The 27,760-nt window shown below is 37.8% G+C and overlaps 1 protein-coding gene across 1 annotated transcript in view; it reads left to right on the top strand.

Moving 5' to 3' along the window:
* The window catches only part of PAWR (pro-apoptotic WT1 regulator), an 82,171-nt gene that overhangs the window by 14,496 nt on the left and 39,915 nt on the right, over positions 1-27,760 (top strand). The window lies entirely within an intron of this gene.

Raw genomic sequence — 27,760 nt, 5'->3', positions numbered from 1 at the left:
ATCAAACCAAGAAATCAGAAATGGATATATTAATGTATTTATGCATGCATGAAATATTCCCAGCTACCATTCTGCTTCCCTTGTTGATTCTTCATAAATTTTTTTGTTCTGCTTATTTGGAAAGATTTGGAGGTTGTTCGTGTGTTTATACGTTATAAAGCTTTCAGCACTTACTGCTAGCTGGCTCAGAGAGACTGGGAACTGAGATCTGAAGCCTGAATTCTCCACATTGTAAGCTATCAGTTAATTATCTATTCCATTATGATGAGTGTAGACATCCCTACAGCTTTTTATAAGCTGGTCCTGCGTATTAGTTTAGGTTGAGGATTGTTGTTGTTCTGTTTTGAGATCCCACTTGGGTCGATCTGGGAGCACCGTGATGGTGCTCGTGCACTGCTGAACTTGTGGTTAATAAATCACGCTGACCTAACCTGGCTCCATCTAGAAGTACTGGGAAATGTGGGTATGCAAATGTGATGCAGTGATGTTCAAGCTGACCTTTCGATGTCAGTGTTGCTTCTCGCTTCTAAGAGTGTTTGGTGGGTTTGCCACTACGTTGCATAAGTACAGCTGTTTTTAAATCAGTGCAGATTTTGCATTGATTCATGTGCTTGAGGTCTGTGTGTCACAGACCTTACTTTGGAAGTAGCCAATATTACAAAGAATAGCTTTTGTACCATTTTGGCAGAATGGTGTGATGAAGATATATCTGAAAATGCGTTTCTGTCCCTTTAAAATATGTCTGTAAAAACCTTCTTTAAATTTGTTTGCAGTTTTTTTTAATTAAAAAAAAGTAGATTTACTGAAGTTGTAGTAAATAACAAAAAAGGCTAAACTGAAGGATAAATTCAAGATGTCGCTGTCCCTTAATATGGTACAGAACCTCGACAAAGATTACAAATGTCCTGATCTTTAAAAGAACAGATGATAAGGAATGATAGCTAACTATAGACATAGTTTAGAAGAGATAGTTTTGTGGATTTTCTTCTCGGTTAGGACTACAGGTTGTGCTATCTGTAGAGAATTGATGAGTATGATAAATAATAAGCAGTTCACTAAACAGAGGTATAAGAATGGATTATTTATCTGAGTAATCTCATACTCAGTTGTAAGAGGTTTTATTAACAAGCAAACTAAAAGCTACTAAATGTTGAAGTGCCCAAGCTCATGTTTTCAGTTTCATTATACTGCCATCATAGATCATTATACTTTATTTACCATAGTAAATAAAGTGAAGAAATAGAAGATTAGAACAGTAAAGTCTCTTTGCTGTAGAACATTAGAACTTTAGTCAATAGCCTAACATGAAGAAAACTGTTACTTTTTGGTAGTGTTTCCCAGATGATTTTCTTTTGTGTCATCCATTGGTTTATTTTTATCTTCATTTGCTTTTTTTTTTTGTCTGTTGAATGCATGATGTATCAAGTGCTCATACTTGCATATAAGATTGTGTTTATAGAGCCTTCTGGGTTTCTCCATAATTCTGAGACTGAGAGAAACTTTTTTGAAGAATCCTGGAAAAAAACAGACTGGGTTGCAGTAAGCATTAACTGCTTTAAATCTGCAATGACTAGGTGACTGGGTTGTTCCTTAAGTTTCCGAAACACCTCCAGAATGAGTATGTGACAGACAAAACTTGTGTTGGAAAAACAGAGGTGAGCACATGGCAAAGAGAAAGTAGAGCAGCAGAATTTGAGTGTGAGAAGGGAGAAAGAAAAAGTGTGTTTCAGTCAAGTTGTGTATACAGTGTATTTTAATTATAGGTTCTGAAATGGAAAGCATGTTACAGGCATTCTTAAAACATAGGTGACCAAAATTTTAGTTCATATAAATATATATGAATCCAAGCTAAAATGTGGAAATTAGATTGGTTTCGTTTATATGAGCCAGTATTTAAAATGTACATTTTAAAATGTACCTCTTTATTCCTCCATGAATTTGAAATTTAATTGGTAGTATTTACATAATGAATAGTTTAGTGTAGTGATCTAAATCTGAAACAAAAGCTAAAGAGACTTGTTTTTTGGTTGGTTTGCCACAGTCATTGGTTCTGCATAACAGGACTCTGGTTGAAGTTTGGAGGGACTGTGTGACCCAGGATCTGTTGATAGACTAGTATTTTGTCAATATCAAAGTTACTGATTAGCAAAATGGAAGTAGGGCCTGTAAAACAATATTCCACAGTTCTAAGTGGAATTTTTTCCATTATCATCTGCTTTTACCCAATTTTCAGAGCTCAGATTTTTCTCTCTTTTGTGCAGGAATGGTTCTTCCACTTGGACGCTGTTTTTTAGGAAGCTGCACTAATAAATCATGAATTAATGCCCTAAAATATCACAGTATAGTGGGGGAGGGGGACTATATTTTTTTACCATTACGATTTGTGTTTAAAGAAAAGCTTGAGAAATAAAGTATTTTTTATTTGTTTCTAAGTGCAGCTTAGATATTGCTGATACTACTATTAAAATAATAAATATAGAACGTTAACATTACAAGTATATTCTAAAAAAGCGGGTAGTTTTTAGTCATCAGCACAAAAGTAGACAGAGTCTAATGAAATATGGGAGGAGAATCTGACAGGGGAATCATGAAATGTATTTCATATTAGCCTTGCATTCATAGGAAAGGCTGCCATTTCTCCTCTTTAGATTAAAATCAGTACTCAGATGTCATACTGGGATCTTCTAGTTGATCAAACCTCAAAATACATGTTGGTTATTTGTTTTCATTTGGATGATGCTGAAGGAAAGGCTAATTTTGCACCTGGACATGGCTATAGAAATTGCATAGAAGTAGGAGCTTGTGTACCACCATAAAGAGGTTGCCGTCAAGGATGTTTATAACAGATGCTGCCTTATATCTGGAATTTAGCCTGGACCATACTTTTCTAGCTCTCTTCACAGGTACAAACTATTCATAAGCCAGCATGCTATGAACTTCCTAGATGACTGGGTGTAAGAAGTGAGCTTAGAGGGAGTAGTACCGGCGTGGGGAACCAAATATGCTGAATGGGGTGTGCAAGAGGGTGAGTGAGTTGGGAAGCAGCCTGCCCAGACAAAGAAGCTTAAAGAATTCAGTGGTACGTCACAGATGTTTGTGCATGGAGATAGCCACCTGACTCTGAAATCAGCTCCACATCTAGACTTAAACCAAAATAAGTGCAGCTGATGTGATTTGGAAGGGCCTTGACTTTGAACCAGCTACAGGTACAAGGAAGGGCACGTTTTCTGTGCGATGGGCAGCCCTGCCAAAGAAGACTTTAAATAATACATTCCGTCTGCTCCTTTTTTTACATATTGAGGAAGCTTGTTTGAAAAAAAAGTTTTTGCAGTTTACTTGGCTTGTAGTTATGGAAATCTGTACCTTAAAATACTTTGCATTAAGAAAATTACAAATTTTCTAGTCAGTGTTTTCATGAGTTAGCAGCTGCTGGCAGAGGTTGATTTGAAAGTGCAATTGTAAGCGAAAGTGAAGATTACTTGAAAACAAAAAAAAATTATTCACCTTATTTTTCACTTTTTACTTTTAAGTACTTGATTAAAATTTTAGGTGTCATACATCATGTCTGTAAGAGGATGTTCCCTTAATCAGTTGTAGCTGCAGGTTTTATTTAACAAGTACAATCTCTAAATGGCATGTTCAGTCATGCCTTAACTGTATGACAAACAAAATGCCTAAAGCCGATAGAGATAACAGCAAAGACACACTGGCTCATTAAACAGTCATGTTCATCCCTGGTATTCCAACCCTTTCTTTTCTTTCTTCCCTCAAAATTCTGGCACTGCCAGGTACTGCCAGTATGCACTAGTAATTAAGAGGAGAAAGGATGTGAAGCCTATATGCCTGAACAAGTTCATTTGAGGTAAAAGTATGTGATACCAGTACAACATTTCTCATTGATCATTGAGAGGATTTAATTCATGGTAAATCTTTTTTCCAAATTGAACAACAAAAAAACCCACTTACTGAGGGGAACAAAGAAAGTAACCCATTTAAAGTGCAGCTAGCAAGCTTCTAAAGTCCTTCCTCTTTTCTTTGTGTGTGTAATGAAGGAAAGTAGGAGGGTAGATAAAAAAGCTAGAATAATCTTGAAGATTCAGTTTTAAAACCTATTTTTTAAAGGGGACAGAAAAGGGCAGAGAGAACTGTATTTGAGTCTTTGCTTAGCTTCATTTAGAGCAAGCAGATAGATAGATTTTCTTTTTTACAGAAGTAGCTTGCTTTTTTATTTCCGATTTGTCTCCTTACCTGGTCCTCCATTTGTCTTAGTAATTTGTTTCTGGCTAATTTTTTTAATGGCCTGTTAGGTACCGTGTCTACTTCTGTAATCAATGGTTGATTTATTGTTGTTCATACTCTGCCATAGTATCCCATTTAATTAAATGAGACTGACTGTTTTCATTAGTGTGGTAACCATTTAATTCTTGAATTCACCATGACTTTTGGGTGTATACTTCTAGGGATTTATTTCTTACTTATTGCTTTAGTTCTTCATTTTTAGTATGACTTTGTAATGTTTATGCAAAACTATGCTTGTAGGGGAATTTTTATTAAATTACCTTTTGAAGTTTTAATGGGTTTGTTTTTTTGAAGACTGTGTGCTGGGAACTTAAAAATAAAAGATCTTTTCAGACTGTGAATGCATAGTGCATGCCTTGGACTTTTTTTTTGTCTCCAGGTATGTCTGAGGTAGAGCAAAGGTCAAATGTTAACCATCTCCTCAAGTTTCAGATTAAGAAGACATGAATGTCAGGAATTTGCAGGATTGAGTTTAGTGAGGCCAGTAATGTCAAAGTATTAGTTGAAAATGTGAGGAGAGGGAGAAGGGAGTGTGGCAAGAGGGAGGGGGATATTCTGGAGATATTTAAATGTATTTCACCTAGAACAGACAGTGTGCTACAAGGCATTGCATAAGTGGTAGTGTTGGGATAAAAAATTGTGTGTGGATTTTGGTTTTAAATTAATAATCAGTTTATTAGTTGCAAAATGGTTTGGTTTTGAACAAAATAAACATTTGCTGCTGTTAGTTTTTTGTTGGTTTTTTTTTGCTGAAATGTTTTAACACCTTTGAAAGTCTACAATATAAATAGGTGGAAGTGTAATCGTAGATGTTTAGTTTGGGGTTTTTTAACAATTGGGAAGCTTTTCAAGAATGCGCTTATTTTCTGCTTAAATGCATTTGCTGCATATAATTTTAATGAGTTTGTAGATGAGTGCTTTTTACTTTCAAGACCAATGCTCTTCAAAAGATGGAACCGTCCTTGAAAGGTGGATTTATTTCTAAGAGCTTTATAAAAAGCCATTTATCTTCAGAAGGCTCTTTTTATTGTTTAGAACATAATCCCGTCCTCTAAATATTTCATCTGTTGGTCAGAATGTTTTATACACAGCAGTTGGATTGAATCCGTTGATTCTTAGGGTATATTGGACTTGAAGATAGCGCTATGGCTGAGTCTGTTCTTGCTGAAATATGGCTAGATGTCTACTGCTGCCATCAACTGATCCAACAAGAATTTGTCAGGAATTCAGTTCACACAGTCATGTTATATTTAAATTTGCTTCTCTGTTGGAGTGACTTATGTTGATGGTATGTCATCAGCAACAGCACCAAAACCTGGACAAAAGATAACAAGAAGGAACAATTCCTACTCAGCTGTTTTAAAGTATTTGGAAGGAGAACTACAAAGCAAAGCAGAGACTTTTTTTTTTTTTTTAAGCTTTAGTTCATGCTAAAATGTGCCTGTAATGAGGCAGAAAGAATTGTCATTGGCTGCTTACCCATTTCAGACATTTGGTAGCTGCCTGGTTAGTCCCCATAAAAAGTCCCTTGATAGTCATCCCTTGATAGTAAATAGTGAGGGGGAAAGGTGTTGTGAAGCTTACACACTGGAAATCCCTGTGGTGTACTTGCTGGTAGAGTATTGTAACAGAAACAGGCACGTCACTTCCAGATGTTAATGTCTGCTAGGAAGGTTAAGTGCAGTTTGTTTTGAGAACCGAATAAAATTAAAATACACTGAGCTGTGTGCTTTTTTACTTGAGCTTAATTTGAAGGCAGCCTTAATTCCCAAGACAGGTGTTATCAATTTTATTTTATGCTGCTGTGACTTGGCAAAAGATTTTCATTATTTTTGTCATTGGTTCCTAATTTCGATAAAATATTTACTATCAGTTAATTTCTGGCATAGATCTACCTTTGTCAGTACACCCTAACTGTAGTTATTGACTGCAGGTTTATTTGTTTTCATCAACAGTCCTTTCTTGTATAAGTGGGACATTTGGGAAAGTAATCTTGAGAAGTTACTTTATAATGAAAATACAGTTGGCCTAATGTGCCTTGTTGTACACCAAATCATTGTGAAAAGTAAGTTAGTTTAATGGTGGTAGGTATCTTTTGGACTTCAATAAACAATGTGTTTTGTAGACAAATCCAAATCTAGTTTATGAAATACTGTAGAATACATACTTGTATTATCTTTATTTGTATCACCTTTCCTCAGAAGTCCTGCACAGGAACCTAGGAAAGCAGCCTTTCAAAATCAGGGGGAAAAATGGGTGTGAAATCATTATTACTGTAGGTTGTTCAATTACGGAACTATGTCTTATTCATGTGTACTGGAGAGGCAATTGGACTTGTACATCCAGTATACCTTTTCAGATGGCCTTCATTGGATTTGTTTCAGTGCCATGCAAAACGAATAGTTAAAGGCTGCACCCAGGTGTCCCTTGGCTTCTCACTAAGATCATGCAGCAGTATGCAAGGAACGGGATTTGTAGAGTATCTACGTGAAAAGCATGCATATTGTCTTTTATCTTCAGAAGATGAACAGGGTTGCCAGGTATATGGGTTGATGACTTCTTTCTTTATTGGGAAAGTAGTGGTAAAAGTAATCTTTTATGGTTGTTTTTCCTCTACAGCTTTTAACCCATGTGTCCCATTTCTTCTTTTCCTTAAATCTGAGAAAGTTGCCACTCTCAGTAGTAATAAACCTCTTATAAATTCCATAATGGAAAGCCAAGAAAAGAAGAGAGCCAATTAATATGCAACAGAAGGAAATGTAATGTAAGTGAAAGCATTGCCAAAAAACATCAGAAAATAATTCATGCAAAGGAGAGAGATTTCTGAGTTTGTCAACTTTGAATTGATTGAATTGAACCAACACATCACAAATCCGTTGGAACCTGATCTTCATTGGATTTGGTGCATTCAGAACTCCCTGCTCAATATACAGTCTTTGTCATGTGGTGTGTGATACGACTTGTGACTTGACTGTATATATATGTGTATATATATGTATGTAGCCAGTAGAATCATAGAATCATTTAGGTTGGAAAAGACCTTTAAGATCATCAGTTCCAACCGTAAACCTAACCCTGCTAAGCCCACCACTAAACCATGTCCCTAGGTGACATATCTACATGTCTTTTAAATACCTCCAGGGATGGTGGGCTTTGGCCCTTCTAATTTTCTCCCTGCAAAACCTCACAACATCCTTGTAGTCTTCCTGAGTTGCCAGCCCCTTCTTCCAAAGGTTATAAACTCTCTCCTTTTTCCTGAGTTGCATCCAAAGCTCTCTGTTCATCAGGCTGGTCTTCTTCCCCGCTGGCTTGTCTTTCGGCACATGAGGATGGCCTGCTCCTGCACCTTTAAGACTTCCTTCTTGAAGAGTGTCCAGCCTTATTGGACTCCTTTGCCCTTCAGGACTGCCTCCCAAGGGACTCTGTCCACCAGGCTCCTAAACAGGCCAAAGTCAGCCCTCTGGAAGTCCAGGGTAGCAGTTCTGCTGACCCCCCTCCTTACTTCTCTGATAATCGAAAACTCTGTCATTTCATGATCGCTGTGCCCAAGACGGCCTCCCACTGTCGCATCCCCCACAAGGCCTTGTCCGTTCACAAACAACAGGTCCAGTGGGGCGCCTTCCCTAGTTGGCTCACTCATCAGCTGAGTAAGAGTTGGAACAGTAAAGCAGTAAGGAAACATTTGGTTAGGGCAGCTCATCTTTTGGGGGTGGGTTACTTATTAAGCAAATGTTACAGGAAGAAGTATACATCTATTCAGATAAAGTGTATGCATTTTAAACAGTCCATCTTTCTCCATTCTCTGAATGAATAATAGCGTATCAGTTGGCTGTTTCAAAACCAGAAACTTTGGCTTTTAAAAGCTTTTCCTTTGCATATTTTTGGAGAACTTTTCTACACATTCTTCTTAACAAATGCATCTGATTACTTGTTTGCTTGGATTTTTTTTGTCCATTGTTTGCTTCTGCATGTCTTTTTGGATGCATCTGTGGATTTGTGCCCGGATCCTTCTTTGCACAGAGCTTTAAATCACAGAACATTTTGCCTGAATCATCCTAGGAGGTAAGTATTAATCTCAGCTGCTGCCCAAATGTAAGAAAAATAAAAGCCAAGTGGACCCTGAGATTTCCAGTTTGGGGGGAAGTGGGCAACAGGGCACAAAAAAGAAATCAGACAACCTCACCTGTAAATGGATAGAAATGTTGATTGAAGGGGGCCTTTGGAAATCTCAGAGCATTACTTTCAGCAGCCCTGGATCAGGTCAGCCATGGCTTTGTCTTGCTGATGTTTGAAAACCTCTAAGGATGGTGCCACTGTCTCTCTGAGCAGCCTGACCCAATGCCGTACTGCCCCTCTCACTGAGATGTTGTTCCTAGTGTCCAGTTGATGCATTTTGTACCCTTTGGTGTATCATCTGCTGCTTCTGAGAGGAGCCTGGCTCTTTGTAACTAGCCTTCAAATAGTTCTAGGTTGCTATTAAATTGTTCCTTGGCTTCCTCTTCAGCAGACTAAACAAGCCCTTCTTTGTCATGTGCTCTTGCTCTATAGACCCTCTCTAGTTTCTTTTCCTCCTGTTCACTTGGTTCCTTCATTTCAGAAATTACTCCGATTTTGTACTTTAATCATGTTTTAATACAACTAAGGGGAGATAAAGCATTATTTATTATTTTTGTTGGTTCTCCTTGCCCTTGTTGTCAGTGAGCAGAAGCACATCTGAGAAAAGTTTCTCTTTGTTGGTTCTCCTTGCTGGAGGTACCGGTCATCAGAAGCATATCAGTGAGAGTGTGGTTTGGGGTTTTTTTTAGGCAAAAAGAAAATTACATTGAGACACAGATAATTCTTTCTCAGAAGCTAGTTAAAGTTTATGTTTTTCTCAGATCCTTTTCTTTCCAGATGTTTCAGGGGCCTAGGGAGCTTAATTCAACTGTTCTTTCAACAATGGAATCAAGATGGATCCAGAAAGGATATGTTCAATACAGTAATTCTAAGTAGGAAATATTTTTTTAGGTTGTTCCTCATTCTTTAAACTGAAGCATTTTAATTGCTAACAGAACCAAAAGTATTTCTAGTAACAAAAATAGTCAGTGTTTATTTGGATAGATATGTATTCACATATTTCTAGTATTTTAAAGAATTCTGCTATTGCTTGCAGCAGCCATCTAGAAGACTCATAATCTTGGTGAATTATGGAATGCACATACAAATATATCTGTTCTCCAGTTACAGATAGTTGAGATTTAAATTTGAATGTGAAAACAACATTAAATGTTTATTCTGACTACTAACTTTTCAAGTCCATCTCGGTATCTTAATCGCTCTAATAGTGTTTGTTTTGAAAAAAGTTATTTGTTGCCTTTGTGCTGATAAGAAAAAATACTTACTCCACTGTTTTAAGAAGAATATTTGTTCTTTCTTAAAAGTTTTAAGAAAAGTTTAGAGATAGAATGATCTGCATAGTGGGGTTTTTCTACAGGATGGTTCTGGAAGTTGAATAATGCTACTGTTTGTGAAGCGTCACTTAGCTTGGTGTTTTCAAAAATGGTGTTTTATTTCCTTGGTTTCCTTTCAGAAAGCCAAATTGTAAATCGTGTGTCCAAAGAATTTTTTTATTAGCTTCCCATAACGGACAATATGAATCCTCAAATATGTACTTTCTGGTGGCGAAGTTCTTCTCTCTTTCTGAGTTGAAAATAAGGTCCAGCCTTTGATTTTTCATTTGACTCTTTAGTCATGCTGATAATAAACTTATACTTGGACAATACAGAAATGAAATCTGCGCTTGCTTTTTAAATCGGAGTGGTGTGGGATGGCTTGTTCATGAATAAAGTGCTCGATCTAGTTGTGGAGCCCAAAAGCAATTTGGGGAAAGTACAAAGTAATTTTGTCATCCTCATCATAGAATCTTTCAGGTTGGAAAAGATCTTTAAGATCATCAAGTCCAACCATTAACCTAGCACTGCCATGTCCCATGTCCCTAAGTGCCACATCCACACGTCTTTTAAATACCTCCAGGAATGGTGATTCAACCACCTCCCTGGGCAGCCTGTTCCAATGTCTGACAAGCCTTTCAGTGAAGACGTTTTTCCTAATACCCAGTCTAAACTTCCCCTGACGCAACTTGAGGCCATTTCCTCTTGTCCTATCACCTGTCACTTGGGAGAAGAGACCGACACCCACCTCTCTACAACCTCCTTTCAGGTAGTTGTAGAGAGTGATAAGGTCTCCCCTGAACCTCCTCTTCTTCTCCAGACTGAACAACCCCAGCTCCCTCAGCCGCTCCTCATAAGACTTGTGCTCCAGACCCTTCACCAGCTTTGTCACCCTTCTCGGTACATGCTCCAGCACCTCAATGTCTTTCTTGTAGTGAGGGGCCCAAAACTGAACACAGTATTGTGTGTATAATACTTGTCAATGTTCTATTTTTATTTTTATCACTAAAGCGTTTGCTACAGAACAAGAGCTGGCTATTGAGATGCCTAAAAGTCTTTTTCTTTGACAGTTTGAGGGAGTTTCTCAAGGGGCATACTCAGGTTGTATCTGTCTTCCAGTAGTGAATAAATGTGACATCCATAATGTAAAAATTGCGGCTCAATAGTGTTCAATAATAATGTTAGAGTAGTCATAAAATCAATTTGATTTTATGGTCTCCTTCTCAAATAAGGCTAAATAAGATGTTTTACTCCCCAACTCTTTCTCTTTCTTTATGACTTGTGTGTAAGAAAAGTTATTTGATTTTTTTTAAACTATTTCGCTATTAAACTAAAGGTCGTGTGAGAATCCCCAGGAATCAGCCATTTCCCAAGAATGTGACTCCTGAAAGATGGTCTGTTTTAACATACTGCTTCTTTAGCCATGATGTGCTGCACGTCAGAGTAAATTAGAGTGCAGCTTATTCATTCTCCTGCCACATCACAGGAGTTGGATTTTGAATACCCATTACTCTTTAGTCTTCAGACTTCATTAATAGTTTCGGACCACGAGTAAAGCTCTAGGTCACTGGCCCTTTCCCCGTTAGTGTTAATGGAGCCCTTTTTAAGTCTCCTGGAATGTGAAGAATGAAGTTTTACTTCCTTTTTTGGGAACTCCTAATTTTTGCCAGTTGTACAATTACTTCAAGCTTCTTCATTGTTTTAAGCAATAAAAGCGTATCACTAATTTATTTACTATGAATAATGAGAATTTACAACATAAAGAAATGACATTTAAGCCTTAGCGTTTCAGGAAACTAATTATCATGTATATGAAGATTCCCTAGAAGACAGGAACTGAATGTTGAGAAGATTTGATTTAATGAGACTGTTTTAAGTTTCTTTTTTATGTTAAGGTCCGTTTTTATTCGGATGACCTACTGATAGGCTGAGGGGAAAAATCAGATTGGAATGAACAAATAAGAAATTATTTTAAGACACGCATTTCTCAAATCCTATTAAAAATTGGGACTTGCATTTGAAATAGAGATGCATAATTCCAGTCTTTAATGTAAAATTATCTTTTCACATGTCAGTTTAAAACTAGCAGCTTCAACTTCAAATATTGCAGGATTTTACAAAGTTAGATTCCGTAGTAGCTTTGAGAAGTACAAACAGGTTTAATTTGGTTTAGAAACAGTATTGCAATAAGTATTTTTCACTTAGCAAAAAACCCCTCACATTATCATATTAAAACGGACTTTGCATGTTGATGGTTGTGTTTTTCAAGGAAAGAGATCAGGAAGAATGAGAATGTTCTCTTTTGTGTGTGTGTGTGTGTGACTGTATCCAAGTTACTATCCGTAACTCAGGTTTTGTTCTGCAGCAGACTAATTTAAATCCTCCTAGGAATGCACAATATCCTCGCCAAAGGGTTTCACAGAGCAATTGAAAGCTGTTTTTCAAAATAGGTGTTCTTTACAAATACTTGAATTAAAATTTTGTCTTTAAGAATAGACTATAATAGTGCATGTGCTTTGTGGCAAATAGAGGTAAATGTTTAGTCTTTGCTGTTGAATAACTAAAAGCTCAATATGGTTAGCTTTGCCAGTAGTGCAGCTTAGTGCAGGGTGGCATTTGAAGAAAACCACAAATTAAAGCACTGTAGGAGTGTAATCAATAAAACAAACTGTTGGATTGATTAAAAAGAAAACAAAAAGAATTGCAATTATTGTCTCTTTTTTAAAAAGATTATAAATAAGTAATGAAGCAAAACCAGTGCAGTCAGATAAATGCCCAAAGTTTCCAACACTTGGCTGCACACACAGATGGTTCAACCAGTGGCTTTCAGATCTTTCCTCTGGAAGTGCACAGCAGCATCTGTTACTGAGAACTGTGACCACTACAGATTGGGTTGGACCTGTCCTGCTTCCAGTAGAGGCTGCGTTCATCTGCCAGAGAGATCCGCAAGGCACTGACTGCTTTAGACTTGGGCTTATGGTCAGCCGTCAGCGATGATGGTGTTGTTAGTACTGGTTTTTGCGCCTCGTGCTTGCCTTTCTCACTTAAGGTCGAGTTACTGATAGTGGGTGTGCTGTTAGCTCCTTGCAGTGCAAAATAAGGGGTTTGTTTCAAACAGTCGGTTTGGGTGCTTTAAATGAATCCTTTCAGTTCAGAGGTCTGGTACCATGGCCATGGCCAAGTGCTACATTTCATTTGGAGGATCCAGTCTCACTTAAATGTGAATTTTTTCCTCAGTTATGTGATCATAATCTAGGTAATGTTCTTTGTTTTTCTGGTTAGATTGGTATTATTATGCTACATTGACAAGTGATTGCCATTAGGAGTACATGTTCAAGAAATGTTTCTGTTTTCTGTCTGGTGGAAACAGCAGTAAGTATTCATATCAAAATAGAATTTTCCAGGGAGTTAGTTCATCTTCAGCGAGGATAAACATTTGGAAAAAAGCATGTCCAGACAACTTGCACTCAAAGCAGTTGGCCAAAGTAGTTCCTGGTGCAGTAATACTGATTTCTAAGAAACCTTGGAATACTGGAGAAGTTTGCAGAGAATTTGAGTATAAAATTATGATTATAATTAAAAAAGCAAATCCAGGAGCATAAATCTAGATCAGCAGATGCTAGCTGGATAGATGTCAGTTCCAGGTAAATTAGTGGGAAATCTATTTTATTTAATTCTTGACTAAAGAACAGGCAGTGTAATTTAGCAGATCTTTTCTTCCTAGGATTTTAACTGGATCTTTGAGACCTTCATCACAGAAGTCTATTGTAGTTGTCTTGTGAGTAGCTTGTGTTAATAGGAAGGCAGAGGTTGTAAGAAAGGTAGTAAATTTTGACTAAACAAGCAGGGAAAATGGATCACAGTGTCTTCAGTAGATAAAATAGACTAGTAGTAATTGAAGCTAATACTATGGTGCAGACAATTGGATAAGGTCAAGAGGGGAAAAACATAATTTCAGAACTGATATTCTGTGCTTTTAAGTAAAAGAAGTCTCTACATCAAAATGACATAAGAGCAGTTGTCCTCGTTCAGGGTAACACTCCAACCATCCCAGCATCCTTTCTTGGCAGGGATGAGTGGGAACGTGTTTGAGAGATGTAGAACAAACTTTTTCTTACTTTTTTAATACTGTTACCTTCCCAGATTAGAGCAATATTCTGCTTAGGAAGTTCTTGATGCATATGCCCATATCTTCTGATGAAGAGCCAGAGTGCTGCAGTCCCATACATGCTGGATGATGTGACAGCAGAATGGCCCTGCTTCTTATGCTTGCTTCTTCCAGTTTGCTGTGCAACTGCAGTTGATTTATGTGGGATGTATGCACAAAGGTTGGTGGGGAGAAATATGTTCTTGGTACAATTTGTTATCTTTATTTGTTATATGTGTTGCCATTGCAACTTTTCCTGCAAAGAGTTTACTGTTATAAAATTCTAGAAAATAAGGCTGCAGGGGACCTTCAAGAATCATCTAGTTCGTCATCTTGTCCCAACAGGATCCTTGTACCTGTGTTATCCCTGATATTTATCTGACATTGATGTGTTCTTTAAGATCTCCAGTGATGAAGATTGCTTTTCTACGCAGACTGCTCTATGCCCTTTTTTTGTGTGTGGCTTTTTGTTTGGTTTTGGGTTTTTTTGTGTGATGTATTTGTTGGGTTTGCAACAATATCTTTTTAGGTTCAATGAGATGCATAAGTGAATCAGTCTGCATTCTATTTGCAAGGTGATTTTTTTGCTATCACTGACCCAGTAAGTTGTTTATAATGTTAACTGGACTTTCGGGAGAAATCCTTTCTTGCAGCATTTTGTATCAGTGGTGAATGACTGTGGAAGCCTTTGAGGGTGTTTGATATGACAATGCATAGATGTACTTACGTCTTCCTTCTCTACGTATTTCAAAAACAGTCTTCAAACACAAGTCATAAATTGAAAAGCAGATACAGAAGCAAGTCAGAGACTTTTATTATCCCAACTCCGGTTAATAAGATACTCTATTACTTATAAATAAAGATAGCCAAATGTTAACTTAGCTGTTTCACATTTTCAAATTCACAGCTAGAAAAGATCCTAGGCTGGACTTACATTTCAGGCATAAACTACTACAACTTAATTAACAATACCTTCTTTTTAGCTTATTACAAATCCATGTCAGAAGTACAATTAAAAAAATCATGGAAGTGTGACTAGAGCTCTAATTGTTTTAAGAAAAAGGAGTTCTGTTTAAAACAACGTGGAAAATTCTACTTAAAGCAGTAATAAGAGACTACTAAAACCCTAGTACATAGGGCATAGTGTAATAGCTATGTTATGGTCTTTGTGGTCTTGATTTCAATGGGTATTTCTTCCTAAAATTACTTGCATATGTTAGCAGGAGAAGTTACTAATGTGAGGAACACTATGTATACCAGGTATACATATTTTAATGACATTTTTGCGTATCTGTGCCAAGAGAGGAGGTAATTTGATACAAATTTCACAAGGAGTTAGGCCAGGTCTAGTGGTTCCTCTCCTTGTGCTGTCCCTTTTGTTGTGTGTGGACACCTGTTTTTATAATAGGGGAAGTGGCAGGTCTGAAAATAACATTTTTGGGTTTTGATGAATTCATTTACAGCGGGATCAGTTCCTGCACAGGTAAACATTGTGCCGGGACAGAAGAACGGGCGATGCAGGCTCCAGGATGAGCAGAAGATGAGTCAGGGCTGTTTGATCAGTCTGTAGGTACTTCTGAGTTCATACTGTTTGTGGTGGAAAAGCCAGCTTAAGAAGTGCAGCTTTTCTTGTTTCTCCATCCTGCTCATTTATACTTATGTTGCAGTTTTCTTTCAGTTACAATGGCCCAGCTGCGTGTGGAGCCAAGCTGTTAGAAAGAGCATGTTAATCCACTGCAGACTCCTGATGGGCTTTTTACCTTAGGAATCATACCATGGGGCTATGCCATGTCATGTGGCATGGTGGTGAAGCTTCCAGTGGTTGGATGGATGAGCTCTGCAGCTCTGTATTAGCCCTCTTGTTGCTACTTAGAGTAATAGCAGCCGTGCAGGTTACAAGGGGAAAACTGTTCTGTAGCCCATACAACCTGCAGGTTGAAGAAGTCACCTTGGCCATGTGTCAGAGCTCTGAAATCTGAACCAATAGTTTGCTTCCCCTTAAAAATGGATGGTGTTTACTATTATCAGGGACACTATTTATATCCCAAAATAGTTAATAAAGTTCCACATTAGCATGTGCTTTTAGATGAACACTTCATTATTTCTCTGGTTTGAATTGCTGAGGTTTTAGTTTTGTGAGAGTTTAACCTTTTCCATGTCTAGGCTGCTTTGGATCTTTGCTTTTACCAGACTTGCCTGTGCTGACCCTGGCACTCCTTTGATCCTGTAGTTACCTAGACCAAGGCATACGGAAGACTATTCACTTTTTGTAGAGGTAGCTTTCTGCTAGTAAATTACCCTGATGTGGCTTGCCAGTGTCAGGGGAGGTGATGCAGAGGACTGGTAGATGCCCATAGGCAGGAGTGGGAAAGAGGGAGCGTTGGAGTACGGCTGAACGGACACAGGCTAATTTAAGCTGTTGTGGAGCCTCAGCCCTTGTCTGTCATGTTGTTAAATTTGTTAGGAGTCTTGGGGGAGGGAGAACAGTCTTGTTTTCATGGCTGGAAAAAGCAATTGCAGGGGGGCATGTGAAAATAAAAAGTAGGAAGTAATAATAAAATCAAAGCAATGCAGAGTTATTTCAGTGTCCAAATAAAGTTTGGCTTGACTTTAGGGTGAACGTTCAGTTCTGATTCTATCTGGAGTAGTTTCCTTTCTTTAAATTGTTTAGTGCCTTCATACAGTTAGTCATAGATACACAGAGAGACTTTTTATTTCTACTTTGTTTTTATAGTGTTAGAGAGACTTTTGGATTCCTTACTCTTCCAAATCTACAGACAAGAATCCTGTGGCAGGGGAGGGGAAGGGTTTAAAATTGTACTTGAACAAAAAGTAATGTGTATATAAAGCCTTCTGCTAATTTTTATATGTTTTAGCAGAGGTGCTAAAAGGTTAATAGCTAGCCTATCACTTCTATTGTATCAAAAGATTTTTTTTCTAACCTAAAGCAATGTTAATTTCCATTTAAGGAAGAATGTCTGCAGGAGCCAGTGGTATTTACTAACTGCGCCTGTGAAAACATTCCTCTTCACCCTCAGATGCTCACTCAGCCTTCTGTTTTCCAAGTGGCATTATTACAGGCTTTAGCTTGTAGTCTGAGAAATTAAAAGCACGTTTTAATAACGTGAACAGCAGTATCCTCAGTCCTGACTCCTCCTCAGACGCTTCCTCACTTATATTCCCCTGGCTTGGATTGGAGTGCAAGTGTAGCAATGGCTGGGGGATTCATTTTGTTGTTGGTTTTGGTTTTGGGTTCCCCCCCTGCCCCCGTTTACAGCACGAAGTCCCCTACTGGAGCATCATTTTAACTTTGAAAGTTTTTCTTGTCATTAAGATTCTTAAACCCAGATTTTTTTTCTCGATTTCAAGTATCGTTTGGCTGTGATAGATTATTGCACGAGATGAATTGAGCTCTGAATCCCATCTCCAGTGTTGTCAGCTCATGCTAATTCCTCTCCTTGTCCTCTGTCGGGTTGGATACAGGGATGGCTCAGGGCTGCTCCATGGTAACGGTGTGAATGCTCCTACCCTGTGGTACCTACAGGATGTGTAAAATTGTTTACCTTTCTTTCACTGGGGGATGGTAAAGCTTGAATGACCTTGTGTTTACCACAGTTTGGTCTACAGAAAACAACGCATGCGAACAGTTACCATGGAGAAGACGATACACATTAATTTTTGTATGGGTCTTCACCTTAACCTCACGCTCTCTTTACACTCAATAGAAAATGGCGGGGGGGGGGGGGCGTGTTGTCGTGGCCCTTTCATCCTGTGCCTCAGCAAGGGAGACCTTGCCAGTGCAGCACCAAGCAATGCACGGGTCTGGAGCACAGAGCAGATCCGTGTCAGCATGTAACAAAGATTCCTGAGCATCTTTAATGGGTAGATTTCTAAGTACTTTAGAAAAGAGGACTGTACCCTTTATTCCTATTTTACAGTTGAGAAACGCATGTTATAGTTTGGAATAAGAAAACAAATGCCTTATAAGCTGAAATCAATGATTTGCTTGAGCTGTGTGGCCTGAAAAGGTAGATCTGTTGACATGCAAAGAACTTATTGGTTGCTGAAGACCTGGCCAAGACTTACGCTGTATTGTATGCAAGTAATTGTATAGTGAAAAACCCACAAAAACTGTATCAGTCGCTCAACAATTAAAAAAACACTAATGGAAAATTGCCTTTTTTGCACAAGCTTTTTATGAACTTGCGAATATAAGCTTTTATTTATCCAGTATTTTCCCTGCTTTATTTATTCCTGCTTTATTCTGGTTTGATCTGCAGTAGAAATACCATAGCTCTCTTACGCAATGAATTGCAGTAGTGCAAGGTTCCAGTGAATGCAGTTGTTTTGAACCAACTGTATGACATGACTCATTCTTCCCATTACAATCCTATACTACATTTCCTCACCTAGATTGATTTGGTTTTGTGTCTATGCATGTTCTTCTCTGTTTTGAGGTCCCCATATGCAAATGCCACTGCTGGTACGGTTTTGTGGGCTTAAAAGTGTGCACATGTAACGCTCTTGAGGGGCGAAGTCTTGTCTATCTGCATGCTCCCATCCTGAAGTCCTAGTTTTCCTTACCTTCTGGGAGAGGAGTATGTCCAGCCCTGTCTTAAATCTGGTAATCCAAATGTAAAGATTTTGGATGAGTGCTGCAGGGGAAATTAGGCAGATCACTCTGACAGTGACAGAAAGACCACAGAAAAGTATAATGTGTAGTTTTGCTTCTCAGACCATTTGAAACAGATGTGTTCTTTGCTTGCTTGCTTATTTTTGCTGTTGTAATCACAGTTTACTTGCGTAGCTCCCTCTCACCAGGCATCAGCTGCATGTTCTATGATCCTTTCCCACAGCTCTTTCTGTCTCCCACGCTTTCTCCTCCTCACTTGCAAGTCAATCCTATAGTTCCCTGAGTTCCTCATGGAGCCTTTGAATGGGAAGAGTCAAACACCTGCTGAGCTGGTTCAGGGCTGTATACAGCGCTGACTGCTCAGGTGGAAGGGTAACTGCCTGCTTTGTCTAGCCCTTGAATTACTGTGGCAGCTAATCTGTATCTTTCACTTTTAGCAAACTTGATTTAAAAAAAAAAAATTGTGCAACTTTCGTATCGTTACAATATTAACCTATTATTAATATTATTTATTACTGTCTGGACACCCCCCCCCTTCTGTCACTAGTGACTTCAAAAAAAATATGGGGAGAAAAGAACTGTGATTTCTGAGCACAGTTTCCATAAGAAGCAGGGGTACAAATGCTGGTGACAGAGGGTGTTTATGCTGTTAGGACATGGGATTGCACTATGAGAACCTGGACTGGATTTCCATCAGGACTCTCGGAGCTTGATACGAGCATTTATATGAAAAAAAGGCAAGGCCCGTGAGGAAGAGGACTTCCTTCCAAATGCAGAGCTAAAGGGTGATTTCAGAAGTCTAGGTTGGGAAACAGTTTCACAGCGTTGTTGCTAGGATTAATTTGTAGGTAGATAGATGTAAGGTGTTCTCCCAAGAAATAGTTACAATATTGACTGCAGCAGCAACTTTAATTTTTTTTTATCTTCTTTGGGTATTGCTATCCTAGCAGACTTCAGCACTATGGATGTCCCTTGTCTGCATGGCTTCAATCAGTAGTGTTCCTATTCCTGACATCAGTCCTGAGGGCTTCAGAAGTGCTAAGTTATTGCCTTGAAAGTCAAATTCAACAGTTATTATCCAGATACGTGCCTATCCTGTTTAATGTGCTTTTTCTGTACTTCCTCTCCTTTCTGCCCCACAGCTGAGTGTAGAGTCCTCATATCTCTTTAGGAAGAACAGCTATTTACATTAGGACTCAAAAAGAAACAGCTGGGAGACCAGAAAACCTGGTTGATATTTTTATCAGTTTTTCTATGAATTCAGAAGATCCCACTCCTAAAGGAGACATACAGTACAACTCTCAAAAAAGCATTGTGCCGAAGTTTTCTTTTTCCCTTGGAATTGGTTCTGAGTCTATTGTCGTGGCTTGTCCGTGCTCACTTGGTTGTCATCAGCCTCTTTGGCTTCGTTTAGTTTGACCAATCCCACACCCACTGTGTGTAAACACTGAATGAGATTCACTTGGGTAGAAAAAAGGAAAATTACCATTAGCCCGTTAAGCAAGAGAGCAGAAACCTATGAAGGCGCTGTACTGCATTATTTTTAAAAAACAATTTAAATGGAACTTGATATTCAGACAATATAAATATGTTGCTACAAACTGCATACTTCAGAGGATAGGATAGTTAGAAATACAGTACACTGATTAACCTGTTTGATCTCTTTTCAGAACATTCCTCAAATAATTTCTTTTTAGAAGTACCATAGACGTACTAGGGAAGAAAACAGGAATTGGATGCCTTCTGTATTACATGGTCACGTTAAAAGGAATACTGCTGTTTTGAAAATAGTGTGCTAATCTTCTCCAGGTTTTGTTTCTCTGGCTGCTCTTTTGCGTTTAAAGAGAAGGGTGCTCAAACTGTATGGTCTTTATCTACATGACAATACATCTTTCTCTCTTTTGGAGCATTGTTTCTATTTGCTTAGTTTTGGCAGAAGTACATGGCAATGGAAGTCAAAATGATGGTGGTTACAGGCATTTTAACTCCATTATCTAACTGTTCTTTGAGTGGCTTTTGTTCAGCCATTGTTCCTGGTGGGTGAACTGCTGCCATTTCAGACAGTTTACACTGTCTCTAATACCAATGTCTCCAAGAATCCTATTTAATACAGGAGCAAGTTTTATAGAGAAAATAGTGTGGGTGGGCATTAAGTCTGTAGACGCTTGTTTTCTATACATCTAGGAAGAGTTCTCTTTTCAGTGCTTGCAACCTGCTGTTGTTGTTTCCTAACATGTGTGGCATGATGCAAATTGAGAAATATTTCTCCTGTGAACAGTACAAATATCCTCAACATTTCTTTCTTCCTCCTGGCTGAAACAGGCAAACTTTGTTTTGCCAGGTTTCTTCTGCTCAGCCACTGGTTTGCGATCTTTGTATTAGGTAGGATGCATCATTTCTGAATGTTAATTAGGACGCTAGGGAGATGGGTTTGGTGACTGACTCCACTTTGGAACAAAATTATGATTTTTTTTTTTTTTTTTGGGAACATTTCTGGAACTTTTAGATTTGTATGTTCAATGCTATTGGTGATTTCTGTGTACAGAATGTAGCCTTCATTAACTCTATACCAGATGTAAACCATCAGCAGAAGAGAGAAAAGATGTGCTGTCACTAGCAAAATTTGGTTAGGACATAGAGGTAAGAAGAGCAGTGAGCAAAATTTCAAAAAGGAGGTGGATGTTTAATTTCCAGTGTATAGAGCTGTGCTGAAATCTGGGCCCTGTAGTTCTGGAAGTCAGGTGGGCTTGGAACTGCCTGTGGATCATACCAACAGCAGAAAGAGGATTTGGCTGCTTTTCTCTTAGCCCCTTTATTTACTGTTGGTTTTTGTTTTCTTTTTAAAAGCAGGGCATTGGTACTTTTTTGGATGAGTGGTTACTATATTCGTATAATCGTTTCCCCATGGAACACGAGTCAGCAGTTTGACTTCTTTGCAATAAGGAATCTTCAGTCAATTCTGCTGTTTGGTACTTCTGTTCTTAGATGGTGATCAATCTAGGGTCCAAGGTGCTAACTTTTGAGTGTAGTATTAAATAGTTTGGTGCTTAATTTTGACAGCTTGCCAATCCAAATTTTTTATTATGTTCTTTTTTAAGAAGGATTTTAATAATGCTAGATAGCTTGTCTTTTGCAGTTCTCTTGTATCGCTGGCATTTTACTCTGACTTTAATATTAGTATCACGTACTAAGTAGTTAAATTGAGCATTTCCACCAATCATTCTTGACAAGCCTTGTGATAAAGGATTTTTTGGCAATTAGTATAAGTTAAACATTTGACTTTTGAACTCATTCTTGTGGTATGTTTGAAGACAGTGGTGGCCAAACAGTGTATTTTGCTGAATAACAAACTGCAAACATAGCTGCTTTTTGTTATTATAATGGAGGGATAATTGACATTCTGGTGTTGATGTAGCTGATGTTTTACTTAAAGCTTTAAAAGAATTCAAAATACTTTGTTATTTTGCTCTAATACAGACAAATATGTGGGGTTTTTTTCCAGAAACATTTCTAAGTGGATTTTAAGACTGCAGATTGTATTTGCTCTGAAATATAATTGAGTATACAAAGTAGGCACTTGTAAATTCTCATTATGGGTGAGAAAAGGATAGAGTTCAAACAAAATGTAAATGTAACTTACAATCACAAATGCTATGAGTTCTGTAAAGCAAGATGTGCATCTGCTTGATCTCTAAGTGATGATCATCTTTTTGGTTTGCTTTGTTGGTAGGGTGGTCAAGGATGAGCGCATCCTATGGCTGCAGTCAGCTGTGCTCTGGCCCACCTGCTGGTCACTGACCCATTGCTGCATTTGGGTCCCTTTTGATCTTGGATACCAAAGATTCCTGCCTTTATTCTTTTTCTGGGTTAAAAATCCATGCTTGTGATCATACTAACTGTTGATGTTGGACTGCTCCATTTGGATACGTAGACTTTTAGAAGTACACAGAATCATTCAGATAAGGTGTTTGAGTTCAGAATCCTTTTTTGGACTCTTTTAATGTGAGAATTAAGTTCAAGTATTCTTAAAAAAATAAAATCTTTTACTGGGTAATCCATATCCATAAAACTGTTTGTAGGTTATTCCTATGAATAACGTTCGCTCTTTTCAGCTCTATAAAGATGTTTTTCACCTTGTAAAGAAAAGCACTTAGGCAAGCTAAACCTGATGAAAGGCTTGTGTAGTGAAAAAGATGCATTTTTTCCAATTACACTGTTCTAATAAAAGATTTTATTACTGTAAACCTGTTTTACTTAAATAGTTTGGGTACTGTCTGGACATTGTAATAAAAGCGTGTTTAAAAAGGATGATTAAAAATTGTGTTTCTGAAGGGGAAAGGTAATATGATCTCAAAACATTGAGGTTTGGGATTTTTGCTTGTTGCTGTGTATTTTGAGAGGTGATGACAGGTTTGATACTGTGCAAAGAGGTAGGAAGATGGTATTTAACAGATAGCACAGCTGTGCATGGTAAAGTGAGGAAGCATTTGGTTCTCAGTGCTTCAGCAAGAAGAGTGCTTATAGAGAAATGATGTGTAAAATAGTTGTCTTTTATCTGCAGTTGACTTTTCCAGGCTTTGCTGAATGATCAGCAGAGGGAAAAATAACGTTGATTCCCAAAATGTATTTAGTTGTAGTTAATTTTGACTAGTTACATTTTTTTCAGAGTTAAAACCAAAATTCTTACATTTTGTCTTGTATTTCTACTGTGGAAGTGTTTAGGAAATGTTTACATTTAATAGAAACCTTTGCACTTCTCCATCGTCTTGATACAAAGTTGTGAATAGTGCACTTTGAACTTTTAACTAAACATGGAAAATGTCTGTGCGGTAAAATGGATTTTTTAGACTTTTTTTTTAATTGTTCATAGTCATTTTGAGGCAATGGGAAGAAGCCTAGATTTGTTTCCTCTCCTAGATTGTTAGCATGGTTAAGAAGCTAAAAAAAAGTCAAGATAACGGATGGTGCTTGTGTTGTAGAGATTGTATTTATTCTCCAATTTGAACACAGGGTTTTACTGAGAGTATGTATCTGCTTGCACATCTTGTTGTACTCGTTAAATGTTATTATCTCAAGTGCTCATCATTTTCAAAAAGCTGATGTAGTGCAACCATCCATGGAGTTCTGTGAAATAAATAGTTTGAATGGGCTTGCATCTGGTTCAGGCAAAATCAACTGGGCTAATTAAAACCGCTGAAACTAACCTGACTGACCTTTCATGACATGAACTGGGAAGCTCTTAGATATGTGCTCGGCCAGCAGAACTGCAAGGCAAAAGCAAGCTGGTGCAGGAAGGGGGATGGGAACAGTGACGTTTTGACTCAGCATCATTTCTTGTGGTAAGAGCAGCTTGTGTGCGCTCAAAAACTAATCTTTTGTGTGTCAGAATACCGCTTGTTTTCATGGAAAAGACAGTCCCTCCACAATTTTATTTTGTTCTTGGCAATGCACAAATGTTTGTAGGAAGCAAACCAGTGAATCATTAGAAATGTTCTTTGTACAGTGTTTCCTTAAACTGCAAGCTAGTGGTGCACTGGAATGCTGGGATATCTTTGTGGCTGTTGCCTTCATCAGTCTGATTCTTTTGAAAGCATCTTATTCTGCTTGTATTTTCCATACTAGAGGTTTACAGAAAAATGTTTATACTACAGCTTCAAACACGTACTGAAATGCTAGAAAACCTAAAGAATTTCTGTGGATTCCTTATATCAAGATCAGATGTGGGAATGTCACATTGAATATCTGCTCTATAAAAGTCAGATGATTTTAATGGAAAATAAGAATCTGAAATGGTATGTGCCTAGCAGCAAAAGAAAAGGAAAGCAGGGGGAAGGGAATGGACAGAGAAAATTATGTAATGGGTCAGCGTTACACCTCGGTCGTTACAAGACCATTGCTCTGCTGTGCTGACAGAAAAGGTGATTACTGCGTTTATGTCTTTTTCAGTGACGTGAAACTAGTTTCTAAAGCAAAGTGGAGTGTTTGAGAGAAGCCTGCAATGCGAGCAATGCAGTAATCTGTCTGATTGAAATGTCCTGTGGACTGAGGCAGTTTCAGCTGCAGGGCAGTTTGAACAAAAATCGTTTTTAAAATGTGTAACAACACTTTGGACATTTTTAATTTTTCAATAGTAGTTAATCTATCAACTGGAACTTGGCTTTTATTGACTTCTATTACTGTAAAAGTTAGCTTAGAATATAAATAGCATTATGATTAGTAATCTAACTGAAGTTGATGGAGACGTGCATAAGCAGGATATCGAATGTAAAGTATTATTTTGCGTAAGAAAGCTTATTTCATCATGAGTCAAAACAAATGGATTTCCTTATTAAGGCTAACGGTTATTGAAACAAAACTTAGTAACTTTAGGAAAAAAGCAGTAAAATGTTAACATTCTGTAGTTATTATGTTGACTTGTGCTCAGCAAGCATTTCATGGACATCATTTAAATCAGTGTGCATGTATGTGCATGTCTCTTTGTTTGGAATGGGAATGTGACCTTTGTGTTTAGAAACCACAGAAGGTCCTTGACAGTGACTAGCAATCTGCTTTAGGGCAGGGAGGCATTGGCAGCCCTAGCCAAACGTGCCACATCGGCTGCAAATAGCGAGGATCAACCTGTCCATGACTTTTCTACCTCATCTGTAACAAGTAATAAAAACCCACTGCTTCTGTGGTTCTTGCCACTCAGACTTGTGTGCTCAGGGCCTGCTCCAATGAAGGGAACTGGAGCAAGACCAAGCCCCAGTAGCCTTCAAAGCAGGTTTGTGTGCTCCAAAGTAGGTTTACATAAACTGTTGTTAACTGTTCCATGCTTGGGAAGAAAGCCTTTGACTTTGGAAGTATGAATTATTTGGGGGGGGGTTAATACCTTTTGATGCTATTGATTAGTAGTCTTTTGTGATCTTGGACATTTCTGAGAAGAAGGGGAAGGGTGGGAATGGACATTGCTGGTAAATCCTAACTGAAAATGCTTAGTTCATACTTTTACGGCTGGAAATTTTGTATCAGATGATGACATTTTGTTCCTGTCCAAAACTGCTAAGAGAAGAGTTAGTAGCAGGTGATCTTGTATTGAAAGAAAGGAGAACATTCTTCCTCACAGATGTAATTGTATTCAGAGAAAAATATTTCTGTGGAATGCTGATGGTCTCTGGAAAGGTTATGAGAAGCATGTATCTGAAGAAGGAGAGAATTTGTGAAGAAAGGAGCACTTGTCTACTTAGTAGCTACAAAGACTTTTTTTACCTATAGTATTGTACTTTGAGTTTTATGCTTTTCCTTAAAGAATGTTGTTACTTGAAAATGCAAAGCTTTTTTGAGGTGTGTGAAGGTTACTGTTCTCTTCTGTCTCCAGTCGGTTTTCTGCTACGGTTATTAGAGGCTGCTCTTCCAAACTCACGTCAAAATATCTCTTTCCTTTGAGTTTATTTGGGATCTCCATTCTCGCACATGAACAACTTGGAGGCTGGAAGAACAACCTGAAAGTTTTCCTGTTTTTCTAACACAGTAATCATTCATCTGCATGACATTAGTCTTAATTTATGTGATACCTTCTGTGAGCATCATAGTTCTTTCTGTACAAGACTGGTTTTGTAAGAGCTGAAGATCACTCCATTTCTTGTTGCAGTAGTGGCTCATTATGCTTAGTTTGTCACTTCAGAATGGATTATTAGGATAATGGGATAAATTAGGATACGCTTAAGTTTATGTTACCAAAATTTTTAAGCTTTACAGTTTATAAAAGGTAGAGGATGTTGATTTAAAGATTGCCTGCTAGAATGTGCCGTGACAGTGTTTTTTAAATGCGCTGTTAAAAATGGACCTGAGAGAACCAAATTAAGTATTTTTTTTATGTATAATTATTTTATTTGAAAAGACCACTTACTGAAAGTATTTTTGACTATATAATGATTCAGCTGTAATAATCTTTCAAGTATGCCTTTTCTTAATGATAGAAGTAGACAGGTTTACATCAGTTGCATTAAAATGGTTAGAAGTAGATTGGTGAAATTGCATTAGGATTATGCCATGAGTGCTCCTGTACGGAATTTAAATGGCCTTTTTTCACTTTCACTTACATTCACTTTATTATGTTCGCTTTTGGAAACACACCTTTTCTAGTTTGTCAGTTTTCTGTCACTTCTATCACCATAGCGTTTGCTTTGGAGCAGCTGAAGTTAGTTTTCTAAATGCTAGTGCGATTTTCAGTTAGTAAATAACACTGGTTTTCTTTTTAAAAAATACTACATTCTGGCATTCTCATTATATGCTTTTGACTAGTTTTGGGTCCTTCGGATAAGATGATGTCGGAGATCGTCAGCATCTAAGCCTCAGAATAGTGATTTTATTTTTTGTGTGTTAGAAACTTCCACTGAACTAATTTGTCATTCATCTTTGTTCTCTTGTAGCCCTGTTCTCGTGTTTCTCAGCTGTTGCACATTCACCTAGGAGCTGCTTCTGATACCTTGGAATAGTTAGTTCCCTGTGCTTTTGTAACTACGTCTCACACACCTCTTGTTTTAATGTAGGGTGTTGTCAAACAGCTTGTGATGTTATGGTCAATTTTTTTTGAGCTTCATGTCTCTTTAAGTTGGTCTTCTAAACATGAGATTGTGGTTTTTTCTTCATGTAAATTTTTACATGATGAACTAATAGACTGATCTAGACATAGCTGACTTAGTCCAAAGCTGGTTGAGTCCTCACATTTCTACCCTGACCTCAGCGTGGCTTTGAGCTAGAACAGAAGCAGTATTACTGATTTTTTTTTTTTAAATTATTTCCCTGTCTCTTACATCTCAGCAGTCAGTGCTTTAGAAACTTAATCCTTTTGAATGAAGTATTTCAGTAAATCTAGTATGAAACATTTGTGATGAAGAACTAAAATGTTATATGTTAGTGTAAATTGTTAGTAATTAATGACTGTCCAAATAATTTAAAAATGACAAATTTTCAACAGAAAATTTTCAAAGACAAAACCAAAAACAAGGAGAGCAAAATTAAGGTGGGTGATTCAGTCTGACACTTCAGTCTCAGCAAATGTGTCAAAAAAGGTCAGCTATTGACTGAAGAGTACAACTAACTCTTTTTTTCCTTTTCTGTGCTTCCTCAAAATCTCTTCTGTAGAGGTAAAATTATTGCTTATGACAAATGGGATTGTAAAATCATTCAAATGGAAGGGACCTCAGGTGTAGCCCACTCTCCTGCTCACAGCTGGATTAACGCTGAACTCAGACATCGTTACCCTAGGGC

The sequence above is a fragment of the Gavia stellata genome, chromosome 4, assembly GCF_030936135.1.
Source record: "Gavia stellata isolate bGavSte3 chromosome 4, bGavSte3.hap2, whole genome shotgun sequence".
NCBI lineage: Eukaryota > Metazoa > Chordata > Aves > Gaviiformes > Gaviidae > Gavia > Gavia stellata.
This window is presented reverse-complemented; position numbering and strand designations above follow the sequence as displayed.